This window comes from Bos taurus, chromosome 15 (genome assembly GCF_002263795.3).
Source record: "Bos taurus isolate L1 Dominette 01449 registration number 42190680 breed Hereford chromosome 15, ARS-UCD2.0, whole genome shotgun sequence".
Taxonomy (NCBI): Eukaryota; Metazoa; Chordata; class Mammalia; order Artiodactyla; family Bovidae; genus Bos; species Bos taurus.
Genome location: NC_037342.1, coordinates 32,008,391 through 32,016,467, shown reverse-complemented (window position 1 = coordinate 32,016,467; position 8,077 = coordinate 32,008,391). Strand labels below are relative to the sequence as shown.

The window sequence follows — 8,077 nt, the reverse complement described above, 5'->3', positions numbered from 1 at the left end:
TAGATTATCAGTTGATTAAAAAGGATGTTAAAGGGTACAAATAAACAGCCAGATGAAGAGATATCTATAGTAACATTTGGAAGGGGACTGAGCACAGAAGCTTTGTGCCCAGGAAGTTTGGGGTACATCACCCTCCGGGCATACAGATGAGTACTTCCTCAACCCAGAAGCTCTCCAAACCCCATACTTTCAGGGTTTTATGGAGGCTTCGTTCAGTTCAGTTCAGTCGCTCAGTCATGTCCGACTCTTTGCAACCCCATAAATTGCAGCACGCCAGGCCTCCCTGTCCATCACCAACTCCTAGACTTCACTCAAACTCATGTCCATCAAGTCGGTGATGCCATTCAGACATCTCATCCTCTGTTGTCCCCTTCTCCTCCTGCCCCCAATCCCTCCCAGCATCAGAGTCTTTTCCAATGAGTCAACTCTTCCCATGAGGTGGCTAAAGTATTGGAATTTCAGCTTTAGTATCAGTCCTTCCAAAGAACACCCAGGGCTGATCTCCTTTAGAATGGACTGGTTGGATCTCCTTGCAGTCCAAGGGACTCTCAAGCGTCTTCTCCAACACCACAGTTCAAAACCATCAATTCTTCAGCACTCAGCTTTCTTCACAGTCCAACTCTCACATCCATACATGACCACGGGAAAAACCATAGCCTTGACTAGATGGACTTTTGTTGGCAAAGTAATGTCTCTGCTTTTGAATATGCTATCTAGGTTGGTCATAACTTTCCTTCCAAGGAGTAAGCGTCTTTTAATTTCATGGCTGCAATCACCATCTGCAGTGATTTTGGAGCCCAGAAAAATAAACTCTGACACTGTTTCCACTGTTTCCCATCTATTTCCCATGAAGTGATGGGACCAAATGCCATGATCTTCGTTTTCTGAATGTTGAGTTTTAAGCCAACTTTTTCACTCTCCTCTTTCACTTTCATCAAGAGGCTTTTTAGTTCCTCTTCACTTTCTGCCATAAGGGTGGTATCATCTGCATATCTGAGGTTACTGTCATTACATAAGATTAATTGATTAAATCATTAGTTGTTGGTGATTAATTCACTCTCTATTCACTCTCCCCTCCCCAGAGGTGGCGGGGGTGGGGGGCAGGGATTGGGGCTAAAAGTTCCAACCATCTAATCACATGTTGGTTCCCTTGGCATTGAACCCCTACCCTTAGAGGCTTTCCAAAATCACCTCATTAACATAAACTTAGGCACAGTTGAAAGGAGCTTGTTATGAATGACAAAATACACCTTAATCTTTCCTATCATTTAGGAAATTCCAGAGATTTTAGGAGCTCTGTGCTAGAAAAGGAAATGAAAATCAAATATATCTTATTGCAAACCGTTATGTGCTTAGTTGCTCAGTCGTGTCCAATTCTTTGTGACCCCATGGACTGTAGCCTGCCAGGTTCTTCTGTCCATGGGGATTCTCCAGGCAAGAATATTGGAACGGGTTGCCATGCTGTCCTCCAGGGAAACTTCCCAACCCAGGGATGGAACCCAGGTCACCCAAATTGCAGGCGGATTCCTTACCGTCTGAACTACCAGGGAAGCCCATGAATACTGGAGCAGGCAGCCTATCCCTTCTCCAGGAGATCTTCCTGACCCAGGAATTAAATCGAGGTCTCCTGCATTGCAGGTGGATTCTTTACCAGCTGAGCTACCAGAGAACCCAATATAAATTGCTATACTACACTTCTATAACCAAGAAATCCAAAAGCTGATCTAAGTTCAGGTCCAGTTGGACCCAAGGTTTCAAATTACAACATAAGGACTATGGTTTTCACCACCCCTTAGTTCTACAGGCATCTAGTTTTGTTGTTTTAATTGCTCAGTCACGTCTGACTCTTTTGTGACCCTATGGACTGTAGCCTGCCAGCTCCTCTGTCCATGAGATTTCCCAGGAAAGAATACTGGAGTGGGTAGCCAGTCCCTCCTCCAGCGGATCTTCTCGACCCAGGGATTGAACCTGAGTGTCCTGCATCGGCAGGCAGATTCTTTACTGCTGAGCCACCTTGGAAGCCCAGCTAGTTCTGTTGGGCCCAAGCAAATTTTCTCCAGGTGACAGTTAAGATGATCACAAGTTGTCCCTGGCTGGTGGCATCTATATACATAAAGAGAAAAGAAAGAACTTTCTCTTCCTAGCATAACGTTCAGTCCATGTCAATTTCTAAACAGGACCCTGGTGAGGTTACATGCTTATCTTACTCCATCCAGGAGGATGGGGAATTCTGACTGTTCAGCTGGAGACACATACTCATGGTAATCACATAGTGTGATTGCTATGGACGATTCTCAGGGCATTTCTCAGATGGATGGCTTGAAGGACAGCTATTCACTCTACCCCTAATTCCATTTGGCTTGAACATTTTCCTAAACTCTCCAATACGAAGCTGTTTTTGCACACATAGAGTTCAGTGTGTATTCAGCCTGAAAAAAAGGAGCATTGCAGGCTTGACAGTATCAAGGATAGGTCAGAGGTCATCTTCTGCCCCATCACCCTCAGAACTCTTTGTACTTCCTGGAGGACCACTGGTTGATGATAATCATCTAGTGAATACAATCTAGATTTTATTTTATTTTATTTTATTTTCCAGAGACTTCAGCCATCATTCAGTCACACAGAGCTGATGTTTATTATGTTTTTTCATGATCTGATTATGCTCAGTGAACAGCACATCTCCGGGAACCTCCCAGAGCCTGGGGATTTGGGCCGTGGTCACAAACCATGCAGGGGTCTTCAAGGGGGTTGGGAGGCTGAGGGCTTTCCCCGGGCCCATCTACGGATGGGAAAGGAGCAGAGGCTGCAAGCATCACCATTTCTTAAATTAGGGCTTTTTCCTTTCTGTCCTTCCTCCAGGCCCTGTTAGTCGTCATCATCGTTGTCCTCTGGTACAAAAATGTCATGTTCCTCAAGTAGAGCAGCAAAGTTCTTGCTAATGAGCGTCCCAACATAGAGAAAGGGGATCACAATGGAGAACACGCGGAGAAGGCCGAAGGAAATCTGAGCAGCTCCGTCCGGCGGAGACATCATCACCTTTCCTCAGGCTCAGCCAGCTCCGGGAAGCCCCAGATCCGACGCATACCAACGCCAGCCACCGAGCTGCTCCGGACACCATCTCCCAGCTCCGCCCCTAGTCTGGGCCCCAGGACCCCACTGCCCGGCCCCAGTGACACTCTCAGGAAGTACAATCTAGATTTTAAAAACTGGAAGGCTCACTCTGCTGCACCACCTCCCCAACTAACCCTCCGGCCTCCCCAGATCATAGCTAGAGACACACCTGTGAGACAGAAAAAGAAAGCATTTTCACACAGATTGCTCATAAGCAACAGCTGCATTTATTCTTTTCTACTCTCAGTTCCTTAATCTGTGTTCTCTTTCCACTGGGGTAAAGCCAAAAAGACAATGAAATGAGATCATAGCCGTATTATGCATCGTTCTTCTGTGATAAAGTCACGAAATCTCTTACTTTTCAATGAGGGTGTTTTCTGACAGCTGGCTTTTATAATTCATCTATTAGACAGTTTCAATGTAATGACCAATTTTTAAAAATAACTTTGGCAGGCCCCCTAGAGTTTCAACTGTTTAAATAAAACATAACAGAATTTTCCAAAGAAATAAAAGGTGATGCCTTCATACAGCTTCTCACATTCAAACAGTCATCTGGAAAGCTAGAACTCACAAACTTATGAGTGAAAGTCTCATTTTCCTGTTTTCAGAATCCCTCCCCCCATTGTATCAGCACTCTTTCAAAATCCTAATATGAAATTATTCCCTCCAGAAAGTCTTCCTTGGTTAATTACTTCCAGATCTAATTATTGATACATGTTTTCCATCATTTAAACAATAATTGCTAGTACAGTTCCGGTTAGGTTCACCTTCTCTCGTCTGTATATGGATTGAGAATTTCATGAGTCTTGGGTTATGAGTGTACCTCCTGCTTTCCCAGGTGATGACTCTTGGGCAGGGATCTTCTTTTTTGTGTCTATATAATTATCCCTTTACTCTCCCCTCATCCCCAGACTGCTTTTGCTGTTGTTCAGTCGCTAAGGTGTGTCTGACTCTTTGATGAAGAACAGCTGTGACAGTGTGCGACTCCAAGGACTGTAGCATGCTAGGCTTCCCTGTCCTTCACTATCCCCAAAGTTTGCTCAAACTCATGTCCATTGAGTCGGTGATGCCATCCAACCATCTCATCCTCCTGCCCTCCATCTTTTCCAGTCAGCTGGCTCTTCGCATCAGGTGGCCAAAGTATTGGAGCTTCAGCTTCAGCATCAGTCCTTCCAATGAATATTCAGGGTTGATTTCCTTTAGAATTGACTAGTTTGATCTCCTTGCTGTCCAAGGAACTCTCTTTAAGCAAAGACAAATGAGGAATTTATTTGCTGGTGTAGTGAGAGATCCTGGGCTCTGAAAAATCGCAGAGGTAAAATTCCAGCTCGCTTATTCACAGCTGTGTGGGAGGAAAGGATCAATATTTAAAAGCTTAATTTTCTTCCATGAAAACATAAAACATGATAATAAATTATTGAGGGTTTGTGTGATAATTAAGTCAGATCTGTGTTCAAAAGCACTTAAGGATCCTTGAAGATCCTTCAAAAATTAGTGATAGGATTGCAGAAGCTGCTGAATCTATGAAATATCTTTCTCCTTTGTTGGTGGCTTTAAAAAATTTTTTCCAGAAGACAAAACCTTTTATACAAGATTAGAAAGAAGATGGAGGGAATTGCCCGATGGCCCAGTGGTTAGGAGTCTTCACTTTCACTGATAAAGGCTCAGGTTCATTCCCTCGTCGGGAAACGAAGATCCTGAAAGCTTTCAGGATCTTAAATAAATAAATAAGGTTGAAATTGTAAGTAATCTTGAGGATAAGGAACAATCAAGTCAAATATATTCATTCTGCCACAAACCCCATCACTGGAAGGACTGATGCTGAAGCTGAAGCCCTAATACTTTGGCCACCTGATGTGAAGAGCTGACACATTGAAAAAGATCCTGCTGCTGGGAAAGATGAAGGACAGGAGGAGAAAAGGGCAGCAGAGGATAGGATGGTTGGATGGCATCAGTGCTTCACTGGACATGAGTTTAAGCAAATTCTAGGAGGTATGTGAAGGACAGGAAAGCCTAGTGTGCTGCAGTCTGTGGGGTTGCAAAGAGTTGGACACAAATTAGCAAATGAACAACAACAACCATGTCCTCCATCACTGCTCTTTCCCTAACCATTGATGGACACTGCATTGGTCAAAGCAGAGTATCCCATTCAATCTGTGATATTTAATACATCTGAGAATTCTCAACAAAGGGCTCTAGACTGACACTGGCAACAAACTGGAGTTTGTCCACTCATGCTAACAAATACTACTGACACCAGGCTACTTTCAAAAGGGCAGGATTTGATTAGACACTTGGGGGACACTTGGAGGAAGAGAGTGAGGGGGCATTCATCACTGGATGTAGATGTGAAAACGGGAAAGGGAAAACAGAGGGAAAAAAGTGCAAGTTCTGCGGCCTGATATCTTTTGTTATCAGTACCGGTAGAGGTATTTCTCGGGGTCCGTTTGAAAGAATTGTTCCACAGACAACTAAATAAAATCATTGCCAGTTATGCAGTATTTATCTGGGTGGTGTGGTAGGAAATAGTGTGAGCAGTCCTGCTGCAGACAGACTGGTCCGTGGAGGCCCCTCTAAGAAGGAGTCACGGGGGCTGAGATGTAAACCATGGTCTTCAGGAACCAGCCCCACACAAAGGAGAGTTTCAGGCCAGGAGCAAGGAGCAAGGGGGGGTGGCAAAGGACAGTATAAAGGGGAGCAGTGCTGGGTCACACCTAATTCTGGGGCCTAAATAGGGAGTTTACATACACGCTAAAGGGCTTTTAGGGTCGTTACAAGATCTTAGGTAGACTTATTTTATCTTCTTTTTTAATGAATTAAAATTGCTTTACAATATTGTGTTAGCTTCTGCTGTACAACAAAGTGAATCAGCTATGTGTAAACACACATCCCCTCCCTCTTGAGCCTCCCTCCTACCCCACCCTCATCCCACCCCTCTAGGTTGTCACAGAGCACCCAGCGGAGCTTGCTGTGCTATGCGCAGCTTCCTGCTAGCTATCTATTTTATACATGGCAGTGTGTATATGTCAACGCTATTCTCCCAATCTGTCCCACCCTCCCCTCCTCTGTGACCACACGTCCATTCTCTACATCCGCGTCTCTATTCCTGCCCTGCAAATAGGTTCATCTGTACCATTTTTTTAATGTGTTAATATATGATATTTGTTTTTCTCTTTCTGACTTACTGCATTCTGTATGACAGACTCAAGGTCCACCCACATCACCACAAATGACCCAGTTTTGCTCCTTCTTATGACTGATTAGTATTCCTTTGTTTGTAAGTATGATCTTAGGCAGATTTTAAAAGCCCTCTCTGGTTACTGTGTACAAACCAGGTGGGAAGTGGAGACGGGTCAAGATTTGAAGAGAAGAGACAGATTAGGAGACTGAGTGAAAGAGGACCATGGTAGTATATATCATACATTCAGGGGACAGTGTCTGGGAGGTTGACACTCCAGGACTTGCTGATATGCTGAGAAGAGGGTAAGGAGAAAAGAGGAATCATGGGTGACTGCATTCTTGATGATGGTGCCTGTTATCCATCCAGATAAGGGCCAATAGGAGGAGAAACTTAAGTGTGGAGGGTGGGAGGCAGTGATTTTCTTGCAGAACAAGCTGCATGTCATTCAGTAGCCACTTACTCTTATCTAGTGGGGAATTCTGGGCATGAAATTGAGAAAAAAAAAAAATAGAGCGAGAACAAGAGGAAATGTGTGCTCTTATGAAGATCATTCATTCACTCAACAGATATGTGTCATACGCCAGACCCTCTTCTAGGTTTTGTTGTTGTTGTTTCGTTGCTTCAGTTGTATCTGACTCTTTTGTGACTCCATGGACTGTAGCCCACCAGACTCCTCTGTCCATGGGATTTCCCAGGCAAGAATACTGGAGAGGGTTCTCATTTCCTCCTCCAGGGGATCTTCCAGACCCAGAGACTGAACTCAAGTCTCCTGCATTGGCAGGTGGATTCTTTGCCGCTGAGCCACCAGGAAAACACTCTCCTAGGTTTGGGGATTGCCAAAGTTCTCGGTCTCATGGAATTTCTATTCTACTGGGTATGGTGTATACATGTGTACACACAAAAAGTACATAATATACCAAATGGTAATGAGTACTATGAATAAAATGAAAAAATATAAAGGATAAAAAATTAAGTGTATCTATGCATATGGGAGAAGGCAATGGTAACCCACTCAGTTACCATTGAGTACCCACTCAGTTACCATTGAGTACCCACTCAGTACTCTTGCCTGGAAAATCCCATGGGCGGAGGAGCCTGGTAGGCTGCAGTCCATGGGGTCGCTAGGAGTCGGACACCACTGAGCGATTTCACTTTCACTTTTCACTTTCATGCACTGAAGAAGGAGATGGCAACCCACTCCAGCATTCTTGCCTGGAAAATCCCGGAGACGGGGGAGCCTGGTGGGCTGCCGTCTATGGGGTCGTACAGAGTCGGACACGACTAAAGCGACTTAGCAGCAGCAGCAGCATACGTATGGGGAATGGTTTGCTGTTTGATATATGGTAGTGCCATATATGTGACTCATATATGAGTGGTGGCTCAGATGGTAAAGCGTCTGTCTACAATGTGGGAGACCTGGGTTCAATCCCTGGGTTGGGAAGTTCCCTGGAGAAGGAAATGGCAACCCACTCCAGTACTCTTGCCTAGAAAATCCCATGGACGGAGGAGCCTGGTGTCCATGGGGTCGCAAAGAGTCAGACACGACTGAGCGACTTCACTATCTACTATCTAGTGCTATATATATATATATACATCAAAGCCTCTATAATAAGGTGACATTTGATTAGAAAACTGAAGGAGATGATGAAGGAAGCTACATGGATACCTGGGGGCGTTTCAGGCAGAGGAAGGGGAAATGCAAAGGTCCAGGAGCTGAGAGGAGGCCTAAGTGACTGAGCAGAATGATGGAGGGAGACTGCAGTGAAAAAGGAAGGTGGAGAGATA

General features: G+C 44.6%; 1 pseudogene; it reads right to left on the bottom strand.

The window, feature by feature from the left end:
- Window positions 1–2,611: 2,611 nt before the first annotated feature.
- On the bottom strand, window positions 2,612–3,158 carry LOC112441566 (essential MCU regulator, mitochondrial-like; annotated as a pseudogene).
- Between the last annotated feature and the right edge of the window lie 4,919 nt (window positions 3,159–8,077).